Below are 17,877 nucleotides of genomic sequence, written 5' to 3' on the forward strand. Positions count from 1 at the left end.
TTGAGGGCGCCCTGTGTCACTCTGTGCCTTTGGAGTCTCCAAGGATACTGTGAGTGGGTAGACAATACCTAATGGCCAGTGCCACTGGGTTGAGAAACCCTCAAGGTTAGCGGAAGGCCTGAGCAGGGCTAGGTGGGGAGAGATGGCATGGCTTGGCTACCTGGCTGAGAAAGTGACCTTCGGGAGCTCCTCCTACCATGTTGCCTCCCCCCGACCCTGCTCCCCACACCCAGCCTCCATCCTGGCCCCCCCACACGTGGGGTAGCCTCTGTGTTCCTTTTCTCCCAACTAAAGGGAATTCAGGATAAAGAAATATGTTTATCTTGCCTGGGGGGTTCAACTAGTACATTTGTCAGCGTTGGAGCTGGGGTTTAAACCTGACTAGCTAGTTCATCTGTCACAGGGGTGTATTTATCTGTGTTCGGAAGATTTAATTTTTCCCAATGAAGACCTGTATAAATAGGTCTAATGAGCCTTGAGGGCTCTCATTTGCTTTCTGAGTTTGCAGCAAGCTGGGACATCTCAGGGCACACGCGCCTCTCAGGGTTCCGTGCCACTCATCAGGAGGAGAACGGGCAAAGGCCAGCACCGTTCTCCTTCCGGAAGGTGCCTGTGGCCTTGGGAGGCCCAGCGTTCCCCATTCAGGGGCTCACATTTTGGGATATTCAGTGAAGATGACTTTTTTTTTCTTTATGCTTATGATAATCTGCATAATCTTTTGTTTGTGTAGCTGGCGAAGTGCTCTCCAGATGAAAGAGAAGGGGCACAGTTAACGTATATGAATAGAAGAACACTACCGGGGCACTCGCTTCTCCGCAGATCTGCTCTCCATTGAGGCGATGACTGCTCCTGGCTCTCCTATGTTCTTCCTTTGTTTTATGAGCAGGGTTTCTGTCCAACTGTGGTAGCTCCAGCGGTATGTGTGTGTGGGGGGGGGGGGGGGCAAGGGTAGAGAGAGTGAGAAGGCGAGACAGAGAAGCAAGGCTGCGTATGGCAGGCAGGAGAGAGAGAGAGCCAGAAGGGACGGGGTGAGGGAAGGGAAGGAAGGTTTGAAGACACTGAAGAGAACAGGAGGACAAGAAGGAAGGGAGGAGAAAGTGAGGAGATAGCGGGAAAAGGGGGGGTGGGGGAGGGAGGGAGAAAATCACAGCTGTTATTGCTGAAAGAGGCCCCAGAAATCATCGTTTTGTTTTCGAGCTGGGGAAACATGGGAGACAGGGCGACGGGGACGTGCCCGCAGCCACGTGTGGCTACCGGCAGAGTCCGGGTTCTGTCCACTGGTTGTCCCCTGCGGAACCTCTGAGCCTGACGCGAGGCTCGAACTCACGAGCTGTGGGATCATGACCGGAGCCGAGGTCGGACGCTTAACCAACTGAGCCACCCTGGTGCCCCGAGACTAGACAATTTTAAAGCAAAATTGCTCTCTGCCCTAGTTTTCCCATTTGTGTTTCAAAGTAACGGGACTAATAACTTCTACCTCGTGGAATGTGTTTGAGGGAGTGGCCAGCAGAGTCTGGCTGCGGTGCAGTGGAGGGGAGTTATTTCTGCTTCGTTGCCCTGGGTAGCTTGTTGTCTCTTTCTTCAGTCCTGTGACTTTTAGGAGTCTGAGCTGAAGCTGGCGTGTGCTGCTTTGCCAAAGCTGATCTGGCTCGTCTCTTTCCAACTCTGCACGCTAACTGTGTCTCCTTGGTAGGCCGAAATCAGCCTTGCTGGGGGTATTTACGCCATGAAATTGTCAAATGTTGTAAATCAAGGATTTTTTTTTTTTTTCTCTCCTGGAAGAGTCAGTAGTTAAACATTAGCAGCACGCTATTGGGCTTGACCTTCTTATTTTACTTAGCTGTCCTCTGATTTCTCTGCATTTTGAGCACGTTGTCCATTTGGGCAGCAATGACTTATTTTGTGGCCTACTCCGGATCAGGTTGCCGGATAAAATACAGCACAGCCCGATAAACTTTAGTTTTAGATAAACGATGAATAATGTTTTAGTATAAGTATATCCCGTGCAACACTGGGGACGTACTTATACTAAAAAAGAAAATCAAGTGTAACTGAACGTCCAGGGTTTTTACTTGCTATATCTACCAACCTTAGCTGTGGAGAAACCACTTATACAAGATACAGTGTCTTCATGCGTGTTGCTTAGGATCTGGTAGGAGTACTGACCTTGTGAAATATGAAATCAAGGGATTATTAACCCAGAGCTTTTTACACTCTGATCCTCGTCTTCCGCATCATCTCGCCTTTATTTAATGTTAATTGAGCAACTGTTGTGCGCTGAGCACTATTCTAGCTTCTGGGGATTCAGCAGCAGCCAGAATGCACACGCCTCTGTGCTCATAGCGCTCCCCTCTTGTTTGGCAGAGACAGACAATAAATAAGATATAAATGTAAGAGACATGGTCTATTAGATAGTGGTAAACACTGTGGAGAAAAATAAACTAGAGAAGTGACCGCTGGGAGGTCAGGGAACAAGTCTTTCTAAGAGAGAGTGCTCTAGGTAGAAGAAACAGCAAGTGCAAAGCCCTTTATTGGGTGCTGGCCAGAGGCCAGGCCTGTGCTAAATGCTTCACTTCCATTATCCTATTTAATGCATGCAGTGGCCTTAGTGGTAGGTATTATTATCATTCCCTTTTTGCATGTGAGCAGACTGAAGATGTTTTTGAGAGGTTAAGTCTCTTGCACAAGGTCACCCAGCGACCACCAGGATGTTCTTTCCCACTGAGAACAAGGTTTAGAAGAGGCGCTTCTGCATTCTCTCTACTCTCAACATGCTCTGGCTGTGGGGAGAATCCAGGAGGAGACGGGAGCAGCTCTGAGCCTTCCTGGCTCTTCCTGTGCTCTGCAGCGAAGGAGGGAGCCATGTGCTGGGGTCGGCAGGGTCCCCCCTTACTCCACACAGGCCCCAGCCCAGGGGCACCATCACTCCTCGGGCGGGCACAGGCTGCCGCCGCTCGCAGGCCTGCACCGGGAGGGGGGTGCGGGGGCTGTGCGCATCAGGGCCTCCCGCAGGATGGGCAGGATACCATCTTGCCCCCACGGTGGCCGGCTACGTGCTCTTCACTCCGCCCAGGAAACGCCTGGGCAGGCCTTTGGAGCCTTCGCCCCTGCGGCAGGGGGCTGGCCGTCACCCCGAGGTCCAACAGACGCTGACCTTGCACCTAAAAAGAATACATTGTTTTCAAACACTGCTTCCTATTCCTGCCAGATAAACCAACACATTAACAATGCGTCCAGGTTGTAAAATGTTGGCTGGGGATTCGTTTTTAGCAGCAAACTTTTTGTCAAGAGATTGGCATTTTCCTCTCCATTCACGGGGGCCGGCTCTGGTTTCAGGGCTGGGCGCTGGCCCCTGGGGACCCACAGACACACACACACACACACACACACACACATTCTGCCCGCTCAGCCTCGCAGCGTTGATAACATTGTTATTATTAGACGTGGCCTCTGGAATCCTGAAGTTCATTCCCAAACAACGGCCCTTGTGGGTGAAATGAAAGAGCAGCTCAGGCTACCGCGGTGGCGGCGGATCCATTACCTCCGGCCCCGCGAGCGCATTAGCCCCGGGAGGAGAAGCCCCGCCTGCAGACTGTCCCCGTGCGGGGCTGGAACCCGGCCGCCACCAGCGCTCCCGCCCCCCACTCCCGCTCTCCCGGGCCGACGCGCCCAGCCCCCTCCTGCTGGAGGCGGACCTGACCTCTGTTAATTCGCCCCGCAGCCTGCTGCCCCTCCCCCCCCCCCCCCCCCAGTCCGTCCTTCTCCCCCGCGGAACCGGCTGTGCCCCAGGGCCCCCTGTCTCCTGGGCCGGCCCGGGGTGCACGTGCCCAGCGCATTCCCCCTGAGCACTGACTGTAAAATGTTACTGCTGCTTTGTCGCTTTCTTTCTAAGGACGCTTTAAGACGTGTGTATGTTTTTTCGCACAACATTAGTACCTTGAAGTACTTGTATGTGCCTTCCCAGCCAGATGGGAAGCTGGGAGCCTCCTGATGTCTATGTGGCTTCTCATGTGCCTAAGAATACCAGACTGTGAGGTCCTTGCGGGCAGAAAAAGTGTCTCTTTTTTCCCCATCATCTATAAAATATAAGTTGATTCTTGAACAACAGGGGGTTCAAACCGCGCCGGTCCACTCCTATGCGGATTTTTTTTTTTTTTTCAGTAAATACAGGATAGTACTATACATGTAGTTTCACTTCCTCATGATTTTCTTAATAACATTTTCTTCTCTCTAGCTCACATTACTGTAAAAATACAGCACCTGTATTTTTGTAAGGGCACCTGGGTGGCTCAGTGGGTTAAGTGTCCCACTCGGCTCAGGTCATGATCTCACAGTTTGTAAGTTCCAGCCCTGCCTGGGGCTCTTTGCTGTCAGCACAGAGCCCAGCTTCAGATCCTCTGTCCCCTTCTCTCTCTGCCCCTCCCCTGCTCGCACACTCTGTCTCTCTCTCAAAAATAAACGTTAAAAAAAACCAGTGTATAATTTAACATCCCAAACGATGTGTTAACTGTTCATGTTATCAGTAAGGCCAATAGTAGGCTATTAGTAGTGGGAGTAAAAACTTACACCCAGATTTTCAACTGGAGGGATATCAGTACTTGTAACCCCCACGTTGTTGGAGGGTTGACTGCATTTGGAGTCAAGTGTATACACTGCACTAACCTTAAGTGTATGTGTATACACACACACACACAAACACTGAGCTGTACTCATATGTATGTAAATATATACAAAAAATATGTATGTATATATGTGCATGTGTGTATATATGTGTGTGTATATATATAATGTGCATATATATGAATATATATATATATATATATATATGACTGTTAACCAACATCCAGATCAAGATACAGAGAGAGTGTTTCTAGATTCCTCTGCGCCTTCCTGGTCAATGCCATCCCATCCCCTGAGATGACCAGATTTTGACATCTAGGAAATGTCTTAAATGTCTTTTCATCCCACGTAGGAAATGCTTGATTAAAATATATTTTTTTAAGTAAACAGTATTATGCTTTGTATCCAGCGAAAGGGGCAGAGCGCTATACTCAGTTGACTGCCTAAGGTTGGCTCTTGGTTCTTAATGAGTTAACTGTGTAAGCCTGGGGTTGTATTTCAGCAGCTCTGCTCGGTGCTGAATTTAAACACAGTGGAAACCAAGTTAAGGGCAGTGCTGTTCTGTATATCAGTATGCCCACTGAGCCAAGGAGACCCATTTATTTTTAATTGAATTAAATTGCTCACAAAATGAAAGTAGCATACTTTCATTAATATTTAATTACATACAGTGTTAAACAATGATCACAAAGAAAACTTTGCAGCTTTTTTGGTCTCTGCTTTTTTTAAATTATTACTTTGTTAAACAAGATACTTTTATTAGCTGTTTTATGCTTGGAATTTTAAGGGCCCTGTTATTATACCACTCAAGAAGTATTTAATTGGCAGGACTCAGCTGAGTGAGGTGGTAGGTTGGCTGTGACGCTGGCCACTGGTAATTGTGTGTGTGTGTGTGTGTGTGTGTGTGCACGTGATGCATATATATGCTCTCACTTCGGTCCCTGAGCCACAGAAAGATATTTGAGGGAGCATTTAGGGCCTCCAACAAAGATAGGAAAGTCCACATTCTGGATCTCTTGAGGTCAAGTGGCCATACCTACTCCTCCAAAAAATTCTGTATATACTGAGGAAAGACATTCCTTTTTGTAAGAGACCATCTGCAAAGAAAAAGAGTTCTACTTTGACAGCTTTTTTCTGTACCCTAGCAGATTGTTCTCACATCAGAGGGCAGTGATTCTCCAACTTTCCAGTACCTAAGAAGCCCCTGGGGTGCTTGTTGAAACATGAATTCTCTATTCCCATGGCCAGAATTCAGTAGGGCCACAGAACCTGCATTTTTCACGGGCTTCCAAGGTATTGATTCTGATGCAGGGGGTAGAGAGGCCACACTGAGAAATATCACCATGAAGACACAGAACAGAGTCAAAAAGAGTCCATCGAATCATATTTTTAGCAATGACATTGTTTTCAAATTAAGTCTGATACGGAATTCCAATAGTTAGAACAAATAAAAGGATTGTTGCTATGATTAAAATGATGACAAGTTCTTTTCCTTTCCTTTCCTTTTTCCCCTTTTCTCCCCTTGGCCCTTTCCTGGGGACTGGAGCCATGGCGTTGTGGCACTTGGAGGCACAGTTTGAAAACCCTGAGTTAATCTTGAGAGATAATAATTGATGTTTTAATTAGTTAAGTATTTGCTTTAAAAAAATTTTTTTTGACATTTATTCATTTTTGTGAGACAGGATACAAGTGGGTGTGGGGCAGAGAGAGAGGGAGACACAGAATCCGAAGCAGGCTCCAGGCTCTGAGCTGTCAGCACAGAGCCCGACGCAGGGCTCGAACTCACGAACTGTGAGATCATGACCTGAGCCCAAGTCCGTCGCTTAACGGAGGGAGCCAGCCAGGCGCCCCTAATTAGGTAACTCTGTAACATCATGCGTGAATTGAGTAAGATGTGTCCAAAGATACAACAGTTTCCTGCAGAAGTAGCATCGAATTCTCTGTCATAACAGGAATTTAAGCAGTCTTTGGCTGCCCACATGGTAGGGATTTTCATTTGTTCCTTCATGCATTTAACAGAAATGGACTCAGAGGGGGCACACGAGTGGCTCAGTTGATCTGACTCTTGATTTCAACTCAGGTCACAATCCCAGGGTTGTGGGATCAAGCCCCGCATCAGGCTCCACGCTGAGTGTGGAGCCTGCTTAAGAGTCTCTTCTCTCTCTCTCTCTCTCTCTCTCTCTCTCCCTCTCCTTCTCCCTCTCCCCCTCTGCCCCACTTGTGCTCTCTCTCTCTCTCAAATTAAAAAAAATTTTTTTAGTTGACCAAATGCCCACCATGCAGTGGACACTAGTGTTGGCCCTGGGAAACAGCAGTGGACAAGACAGACCAGGTCACGGCCATCTTGGAGCTTGTGTTGTACTCGCAGGACAGATGGTGCACAGGAAAGTGAACACCCAGGGGCTGTGGAGGGCACAAACACAGTCGCATGTTATTCAGGGAAGGTGTCCCAGAAGAGGTGATCTTTGAGCCAAGACCTCTATGATATGGGGGAGGCTCCAATGGGAAGAATTTAAGGAAGGGGCATTTTGTGCATAAGAAAGTCTGAGGTAGGAATAAAGAAAAGAAGGAAGATAATATAGTTGCAGCATAGTAAGCAATGGTATGAGATGGCGGCGAAGAGTCTGGAAGGGGCTGGATCAAACTCCAAGGCCAGAAGTTTGACTGATGTAGAAGCCAATCTCACTTTGGATATTTCACTGGACTAGTGACTGTGGCTGGTTGCATTTTCCCAAGATATGTACGACAACGTCTCCCATTCCCGCTCTCTTCTGCAATGTGACTGTGTCTCTTTCTCATCAAAATGTGGAGTTCACTTTTCTACTCTCTTGAATCTGAACGGGGTCTGTGATTGCTTCGACCGATAGAATACAGCAGGAGCAATGCCATGCCAGTTCTAGGCATAGCTCTTAACTGGCCTAGCAGCTTTTGCCTCCTACTTCTTAGAACATTCACTCTTGGGATCCAGAGATCATACTGTGGGAAGCCCGAGCCACATGGAAAGACCATATGTGCCCTCTTTGCTTGACAGTGGCTCTAACTGAACTCCCAGTTTGGTCAACATTAAGTGCCAGCCAGGAGGGGGAGCTATTTTGGATGTCTAGACCCACTGAACCTTCAGATGGGCGTAGCCCAGCCCAAATCGGGTTATAAGCGCAGGGAGAAATCCTAAGCACGAACCGCCCAGCAGAACCCAGTCAACTCTCAGAACAAGAGATACCACGTTGTTTCAAGCCATTATGTTTTGAGGTGGCTTCTCACGAAGAGATATCCAACCAGTAACCTTTCAACACTGAGATCCCCTGATGACCCGAGTCTGGGATGTTAATCCAGTTCTATTTGTCCCTCTGTTGTGTGGCCATGGACCTCTTAATGGACCAGTTGTGAACAAATGAAAAACTAAGAGAGGCTTTTAAGACAACCCACTTTCAAAATCTGAGTTGTTTTCACTTTGGGGTGAATAACTCCTTACATCGATGATTTTACTGATTTTACTATCCTAAAATGATTCTTTTCTTTGGTTACATGCTCCTCTTATTCTAAGCTTAATCGCCACAGAGAAAATGAGAGCTTGAGTACGGAAAATCCTCTGAAAAGCGAATTTTTCTCAGATGTAGAAGGGAGGTTTCGGTTAACTGTAAACTCCAGGGTTCATTAGGAGGACTGTGGGCTTTGGTTTGAGAAAGAGAACAGGTTGGTTCCATATCCCACAACTTTTTGATTGTATAGTTGGGTCACATAACTTAAACTTTCTAGTCTGTTTTCTCATCTTTAATACTCAGTTGTAGGGAGGATAATATCAAAGAGCAATGGAGAGGGCGCTAAATGGGATTTTTGCAAAATGCCCGGTGAATGTACCTTTGGCACTCAGGAAATGTCATTTCATCCCATTCTCTTCGACTCTCTGATTTCCTCCCTTCACTTTCTCCCCAATCTGTTCTTCTCCGATAGGACACAGAGCTCGGAGCATAAAAACGAGACTGTAAGTGAGAAAACTCCAAACAGAGCCTGGGGTCCAACAAGCATGTCACTTGGCTTAGTCATAGAGGTTGGAAGGGGCGCAAAGGTCCCCCTGAAAAGTCCTTGGAGGCTTGTGTTTCTCCCTTTGCTGGGTGATTCATGATCTTGTGGCTATTTCGGGTTATTGTTAATTGGCCTTTTAGTTTGCAAAGCACTTTCACATACCTTATTGCATTTGGTCTGCACAATCACTGCAGGGCAGTTATTATTTTCCTCATTTTACAGATGAGCCAACTGAAACTCACAATGGTTAAGAAATGAGCCCACAAACTGAGAGTTAAGAGGCAAAGTCTGAACTTGAACCCATACGATCTGGCTCCCCTATTAGAGCAGTTCCGCTATTCGTATGCTGTCTCTTGAAAATAATTGTCAAATTGGTAACACAATAATGGTTCTCTCTCTAGAGATGTCTATTATATGAACTTTTTTTAAAAAAAATTTTTTTTTCAACGTTTATTTATTTTTAAGACAGAGAGAGACAGCATGAACGGGGGAGGGGCAGAGAGAGAGGGAGACACAGAATCGGAAGCAGGCTCCAGGCTCTGAGCCATCAGCCCAGAGCCTGACGCGGGGCTCGAACCCAAGGACCACGAGATCGTGACCTGGCTGAAGTCGGACGCCCAACCGACTGCGCCACCCAGGCGCCCCATATATGAACTTTTAAAAAGGCACTTCTGGGAATAGAAAAATAAGTACAAATCATAGCCCCTCCTTCTTGAATAGAGTTGCCATTTAATATAGAGTTGAGAAAAGAGCTTCCTGACCGTCTCTTTCTCTCTTTCCAGCTCTCTCTTTTTAGTACTATGACTCCAAAGATTCCAGTCACCCCACCAGGGTGGATACCCCGCGACCCCACCACCATTTTACCATCACTCTCTTGACTCGTATCCTTGCTCCTCTTCTTCCCTCATTGAGATTCTAAGGTGCGTCATTAGAGCACCTCCTTATGTAACATTCTAACTCTTTTCTCATAGTCGGACTTGTCTGGCAAAGCACCGGCCCTGATTACATTGAATTCTCAGCCTACAAGGCATCGCACATTTCTGGCTGGCCGTGGCTGAAGGAAAGCGAACAACTGTAACGAGTGTCCTCGCTTTAGCTTCAGGATGACCACCTTCGACTTGGCTCTCGTTGTGGGCTGCCAATTCTACTAGGACTCCCTAGTCCATTCACTTTCCTTCTTACCTGCACAACTTCTTCTCTTTCCTGAGTATTCAGTGTCTGCACTCCCACCCATGCTCAGAAGGGAAATTCCATAACCTTTACAACCACATCCACTCACCTCCCTCCCTGCCTTTGTACTATGTGCTCTACCTTCCACACTCAGCTTCCGAGACAAGGAAAACCCCTTCACTTTTGCTACCTGACGCTACAAGTAGCCTTGCGTCTTGCTGTTCAAGGGCATCACTCCAGCAATTCTCCTGTTTCATCCATTTCTTCTCTTGTGATGCATCATTCCCCTCAGCATACAACCTCTGCTGTTTTTCCCATCTTAAAAAAAAAAAATTCCCTGCCTTGACCTCTTACCAGCCTATAGCTTTAGCTCTATTTCTGTGCTGTTCATCTTAGCAAAACTCAAAAGAATCGGTGATGCTCAAGGCCACGGTTTCCCTTCAATTCTCATTCTACTCCGGTCCGAGTCCGTGCTTCTCCTCCCTCCCCCAAACCACCAAAGCCTCTCTCCTCAAGGCCACCGATGATGTCTGTGGTTCCAAATCCAATGGTGACTTCTCAGTTCTCACCTCTTTTGTCTCTAAGAGAAATTTAACAACGTAGATGACTTCCCCTTCCTTGAGGATCTCCCTCACCAGCCTCTTAGGATACCATATGTTTCTGGATTTCTTCTAGTTTGCTGGCCACTCCCTTCTCATTCTCCTGGTTCCTGCTCATTTCCCTGATTTCTAAACATTGAAGAACTCCACCTCCACCGTCAGACATCTTGTCTCCTTTCTTTACATTTACTGCCTTAATGATCCCATCTAATCTCTGCCAATAAAGGGATGACTCCCTATTATGGGCTGAATTGTATCCTCCAAAATTCATATGCCAAATTCCTAACCCCCAGTACCTCAGAATGTGATTATATTTGGTGAAAAAGTCTTTAAGGAGGCAATTAAGGTTAAATGTGGCCATTGGGGTAGGCCCTAATCCATTGTGACTGTAGTCCTAAAAGAGGAGGAAATTCTGATGCACACAGAGACACTAGGGATACGCATGCAATAGAGAAAGACCATGAAGGTTTTTCACCAAGAAGGCAAGGTGAGAGGACTCAGGAGAAACCCAACCTGCTGACACCTTGATCTTGGACTTCCAGACTCCAGAACCGTAGGAAAACAAATTTTTGTTTTAGCCATCCAGCCTGCGGCATTATGTTATGGCAGCCTAACCCGACTCTTATATTCCCACGGTTATTTCTCTAGCTCAGAACTCACCCTGGAACTGCCCCACTCAACACCTCCACTTGGGTATCTAGCAGGCATCTCAGGCTCCACGTGACCTTCCCTCCAAAAGTATTTCTCCATCTCAGTAAATTCTAACTTCGAGCTTATTGGTTAGGCCAAAACCCTTGGAGTCTCCTGTGCCTCCCTTCTCATGTTCCATATTGAGGTCCAAAGCAAATATGTCCAGCTCTACCTTCAAATGATATCCAAAACATGTTACTTTATACCACCATCATGCCACCACCTTGGTCCAGTCTCCATTGTCTGTTGCCTGGGGAAGGCCAGTAGACTCCAACCCATTCTTCTTTCTGCCCGCATCTCCTCCTTGGTCTGTTTACAGCCCTGCAGCCAGAATGATGCTATGAAAACATACTGGGTCACATCACTCCTCTGCTCAAAACCCTGTGATAGTTCCCACCTTGCTCGGAATAAAACTGAGTCCTTACTGTGTCTCACATCTCTCATCTCATTTCCTACTCTTTTGTCTCTTACCCACTTAGTTCCAGCTCAGCTGGCCCCAACTTTTCTTCAGACACATCCCGACACTTCTGTCTCATAACCTTTGTCCTCACTCCTTCCTTGGCCTTGAGTGCTCTCCTCCCAGATACTTTTGTGTCCTTCAGGTCTTTGTTTCTATCTCAGAGAGGGCCTCCTTGATCACCCCTCCACCCCTACCAGGCATTTCTTGACCCACCTTCCCTTCTTTACTTTTCTCCACAGCACGCATTTCGTTTTCTACATATTTTACTTACTAGTTCACTGTCTCCTTTAAGAGCAGGTAAGCTCCATGGAGGCACAGGTTGAGAATAAGTTTAAGTTTCAGGCTTTCTACTTTGTTTCCTACTGTATTTTTAGTGTCTAGAACAGTGCCCAGCTCGTAGCGGGCATTTAATAAATATTTCTTGACTGCATCAGTAAATGAAACTATTGGAAGTCTTAATGGTGAGGCTGAATAGTTTGGAGTAAACGTGACAGTAGGAAGAGAACCCATGGAAGATCTTGAGTAGAAGAGTTTATTAACTATTGTATCTACACTACATAAAAAGATCTACACTGATCCCTTCGATAATTGCTGTTCCTTCTGTCTTTTCTCCATTTAAATTTTTATGTGGCATATTTCTAGTCATCCTTTTGGACCCAGCATAGTAGGCTTTAACCATAACTAACTTCCCCTAACTGCTCAGGCTAGAATTAACCCTGCATCTTCTTGGGGCCTTCTTTTGTGCCCACTGATTTTGTTACTACCTTGATCACACTGATTACTACTGCGTTTTTATATGTCTGTCTCTTGCCCTAGAGTGTGGGCTCCCTGCGATCAAATATTGCCATGTCTGGTTTCTATGCCTTCCTCACCTAGCACTACATGTAGGATAGGCAACCAACAGTATTTGATTTCAGTAACTTGAAAGTAGGAATTACAGATTCTCTCTATCTCTTTTTAAAATGTTTATTTATTTAGAGAGAGACAGAGAAAGCATGAACCAGAAAGGGCAGAGAGACAGGGAGAGAGAGAATCCTAAGCAGGCTCCGTGCTGTCAGCACAGAGCCTGACGCGGGGCTCTAACTCACGAACTGTGAGATCATGACCTGAGCCAAAGTCGGACAGTTAACCGACAGAGACACCCAGGAGCCCCAAGAATGACAGATTCTCTTATGGTATATAAATAGAGAAAGAATTTATCACCAAGGAAAATTAGATTCCAGGTTGTGAAAGAATTTGTAAATTTGGTCACTTTCACACTCTCTGGGATCTTTGAGGAATTGGAGAGAATAAGAGGTAAGAGATACCACATTTGAACAAGTTTTATCCTTGCTTGTAAAAGAAATGTGGATTAAGGAAACTATAAACCAGTGAGTTTAACAACATGGTGTTATAATAGTTTCTCTTTGGGAAGTTCCTACAAATCAAAGTCATATTCACCAAAAATCCAGGGTGCATTTCCAGAGAGCAAGTCATACTGGAATAATCCCATGCTTGTTTGGGGCAGAGAAACTAGAATGACAGATTAAAGAGTAGATTTTTTTTCTGGGTCTTTGATTTATTGTTTACCTCCTTTCTTGAATTTAATTCTTGAGGAATACTACTTGGCAATGAGAAAGAATGAAATTTGGCCTTTTGTAGCAACGGGGATGGAACTGGAGAGTGTGATGCTAAGTGAAATAAGTCAGGCAGAGAAAGACAGATACCATATGTTTTCACTCATATGTGGATCCTGAGAAACTCAACAGAAGACCAGGGGGAAGGAGAAGGGGAAAAAAAAACGTTACAGAGAGGGAAGGAGGCAAACCATAAGAGACTATTAAATACTGAGAACAAACTGAGGGTTGATGGGAGTGGGAGGGAGGGGAAAGTGGGTGATGGGCATGGAGGAGGGCACCCGTTAGGATGAGCACTGGGTGTTGTATGGAAACCAATTTGACAATAAATTTCATATTAAAAAAAAAAGAATTTAATTCTTGAAAAATACATTTCCCCAGAGTCTGTCTCTGTCAGGCCCTGGTCAAGATGATGAGGCTATATCGTGGAAGGTCTGATGACGGGAGACAGGAAATGATGAAGTAGGATGCACAGCATGTCACATGCACACAGTGTGGGGAAGCAGGTGCAAAGCGGGAAGATGGGTGGTCAGGAAGATTCCACAAGAAGATCATCTGAGGCATGCTTGAAGCAGAGGGAGCAAGGCTTCACGGTAGCTGGCAAAGAGTGCTCAGAGCCAAAAGGGACAGATGTCCCTTGAGACTTCTGGGGGGACGATGTCTGCAGCAGGGCCAGTGATGGCAGGGCCACAGATGTCATCAGGCAGGAAAAAGGCCTCAGTGCTGGGGCAAGAACTCAAAGGGGATTGTATCAACTTTACGTTTTCCAGTGAGCTATGGAAAACCATCAGCCAGCTGGAGCAGAGGAGTGAAATGATCTGATGTACAACTTAAAAAGTCCCTTGAGGACACGCGGAGACCAGTGTGAGTCCATTGCAGTTGGAGAGGCCTGGGTGGCCAGCATCAGGGTGATAGCACCTGAGGCTGTAAGAAGAAGTCCTTGGATTTCTGATATATTTAAAGACAAAGCAAAGGGGCCTCATTACTTGATACTTGGGCAATGATGGAGAAAGAAGGCCTGAGTGGAGGGAGGGAGAATAATGTGACCGGTAAAAGGGCAGACTGAGTCACAGTTCTGTCGATTTCTCATTATACGACCTTAAACAAGTTATGTAAACTCTTGGAATTTTAGTGTCCTTATCTAGAAAATGAAGACGGTAATATCTGCCTCTACTTAAGAATTGTTGTGAGGATTGAAATAAGGTAATACAGGTAACATTTTTTTATGGTGACACACACAGAAAAGAATCCATAGGTGGTAGTTGTGTGTGTGTGTGTGTCTGTGTGTGTGTGTGTGTGTGTGTGTGTGTGTGTGAATAGTAGGGATCACAGGTTGAGGGTAAGTTTGAGGTTCAAGCTTGTGTTGTTTGACCGATGCTAGAAGAAGACTAAAGTAGTCTTTGAGAAAGAATTCATTCAAAGGGAAGAAAGAACCAGGTATGAAAATGACACACACACACACAAAAATCATAGGAAGGGGAAGAATAAATCTGACTCGCTTCCTGGACCAGCTGCAGGAGCTCACGTCTGGGCCCTAGGGAAAGAGATTACACTTGTGAAAGGAGAAAAAAAGAACTGAAAATAAAAATCAAACTAAAATGTATTAATATATCAGGGACCCAAGCATTGTGTGCCCTTTCAACACTTTCAACAGAGTATAGCTCAGGGGCACCTGGCTGGCTCAGTGGGGAGAGTATGTGACTCTTGATCTCAGGGTGGTGAGTTTGAGCCCCACATTGGATGCAGAGATTACAGAAATAATAAACAGATAGAGTGTAGCTCAAAAGCGTAAGAAAGTCGGTCTGCCGTAAGCCACAGTCCATTTTTGGCAAACTGAGGACTCCAGTGTAGCAACAGCGGTGTGGACAAAAGTCGGCAAAAGCCAGAACAGTGCTTTAGGGGAGACCATCTTGCCACACGAAGATGGCAGTGGTTCCTGGCAGAGGCAGCTGGTGTTAGACCCAGTGGTGACGGGAGCCGTGCTCACCAAAAGCAATGGTACCCAGTGAAATTGGCAGTGGTGCTGGTGGATGGCTCAAAGTGGCTGAAAGGGCATCCACATTAGCAAATACGAGACTCCCCTGGGGACATCCAGAAGAACTGTACCTGGACGACAAGGTAGAGGTGGAAGGAGAAACAGAGGAGGAGGCCCTGTTCTGCGGGACTGGGGGCATCTATAGAGGTAGGGAGAGGCAAAACCAGAAGTGGTATTTGCATTCCCTGGGACCTCATCATATCCAGAGCTGAGGGAAACTGGGGAAAGTTTCCCTAAAGTTAATAGGGTATACTGTGGACTCCATCTTCAACCGTACTCTGTTTTATGTTTTAAAGTTTAAACCAATGTTTAGATAAACTTGTAGAGAACAGATTTATCAGCTTTACTGTCCCCAAAGGATAACTGCTAATCATGATAGCTAATATTTATCAAATTTTATTATATGGCAAGTGCATATGGCTTAGCCACAGCACATGTGCAAAAAGAGATTTTAACTAGCATACATCTCAATGCATAAAAAATAGTTTGAATGATGCCCTCTCCCCACAAAACCCAAAAGAAATCTGCTTTTAAGAGGCATTATAAAAGCTTATGTTTAAAATTAGGTAGGTAATTGTCTTAGTCAATAGTATTTAGAACACACATGAAATGTGTTGTCCAGATGCCATACTTGAAGAAAGAAAGAAATGAAGTATACATTTCCAAAGAAGGTGTGAAAGCTAGAAAAAGGACTCAAAACTCAGTCCAGTGAAGTGTTGTTGACGCCATAGGAGATTTTTAGCCTGGAGAAGAGAAGGCTCAATGGGGGAGTATCTTCATTGCCTTCAAATACAGTACTCGTCACTGGAAGAGGGATTTGTTTTTTTCTGGATGACCCCGACGGGGCGGGACTGGGACCGGTGGCTGAAGATGCTGGGAGACGGTTTTTCATACAATATAAGGGAAGACATTTCTTTTTTAATGTTTAGTGTTTATTTTTGAGAGAGAGAGAGAGAGAGCGAGAGAGAGAGAGAGAGAGAGAGAGAGTGTGTGTGTGTGTGTGTGTGTGTGTGTGAGCGGGGGAGGGGCGAGAAAGAAGGGGACAGGGGATCTGAAGCAGGCTCTGTGCTGACAGTAGAGAGCACAATGCGGGGCTCAAACTCATGAACTGTGAGATCACGACCTGAGCCAAAGTTGGACACATAACCAACTGAGCCACCCAGGCGCCCCTAAGGGAAGACATCGCTACGAGAGATGTGTGATGTTAGAAGGGCAGCTTGAAGAGGAAGCGAGGTCTTTTTTTACTACAGTTATCCAATTAGGGATGCGCAGTCACTGGGCAGGGGCAACAGGGGCAATTTCAGTGTTTGAGTGGGAGTCATTTAAATGGCCCCTTCCCGGGGTGCCTGGGTGGCTCTGTCAGTTGAACATCTGACTTCGGCTCAGGTCATGATTTCTCAGTCCGTGGGTTCGAGCCCCGCGTCGGGCTCTGTGCTGACTGTTCAGAGCCTGGAGCCTGCTTCTGATTCTGTCTCCCTCTCTCTCTGCCCCTCCCCTGCTCATGCTTTGTCTCTCTCTGTCTCTCTCTCTCTCTGTCTCTCTCAAAAATAAATAAACATTAAAAAAATATTTTTTTTAAATGGCCCCTTCTCACTCGGAAGTGGTTAGGTTAGATTAGTTGATTGAGGTCATAAGGCTAGTGGCCCACGAGGGGCCGTGGTGCACCTGACTATATTCCAGAGCCGCTGCTGATCCCTTCAGTGGCCATACGTAGAGTATCACTTGTGTTGACAGAAAAAGAAAGAACGTTCATAAAAGCCATGGAAGTGCAAACTCTTATGTCAAGATTCTGTTTTCTCTATGAAGATGGTTAAAATTGCGAGCTTTTCAGGACACCTGGCTGGCTCAGTCAGTGGAGCTTTCAACTCCCGATCTCAGGGTTGTGAGCTCGAGTCCCATATGGATGCAGAGATAACTTAAAAATAAACCTTAAAAAGCTGCAAGCTTTTCAAGAGCAAACGTGAAAATAAAGCAAAATTCTGAAGGTGGCACAAGCCCTGTTTTGACAATGCGTCAATGTCAACACGACCCCAACAGCCCGTATCTCCCTGGAGGTTTGAGCCACACCTTTCCGACCCTGCGCACACTGTATGTTTACCTCATAATGATATGAATCTACGTCCTTGTCACCCCTATAATTGCAGGCATCCCGAGTGAGTCCCATGTGTGATTTAGCTTTGGATTTGACAGAGCTCCTCGCATAGGCCTTTATATGCAGATGGTGCCTTTTACTGAATGAATAAATCCAAATGTCCTACTAGAGTGTCCCAAGGAAGTGATTATTTTTATATCAAAAATCAGTCCAACAGATGATTTGGTATCATATATATTATATATAATTTTAACCTTTTCAAGTGACCTAGCTGCTGCAATGGGTTTCACGGTATTAGGCATTTGCATGGAAAGGTAAATGAGAGTGAAAAAATTCCATTTCCAAAGAAAAGTAACCCAGTCCAAATGAAATTTATTAGCCATTTATCAAGAGCCTACTGCGGGGCGGTCATCAGGTTGGACGCTATAGGGATTACAGAAACGACTCAGATGTGAAACCCACTTTTAAAAACCTCATAGTCTTATGAGACGAAGTGATAAACTATTGCCAGAGTTGTCAACAGTTGTCCCCCCCCCTTTACCTGTATAAGGAGTAAACAGAATTTAAGGGTT

This window comes from Prionailurus viverrinus, chromosome F1, assembly GCF_022837055.1.
Source record: "Prionailurus viverrinus isolate Anna chromosome F1, UM_Priviv_1.0, whole genome shotgun sequence".
Classification (NCBI taxonomy): domain Eukaryota; kingdom Metazoa; phylum Chordata; class Mammalia; order Carnivora; family Felidae; genus Prionailurus; species Prionailurus viverrinus.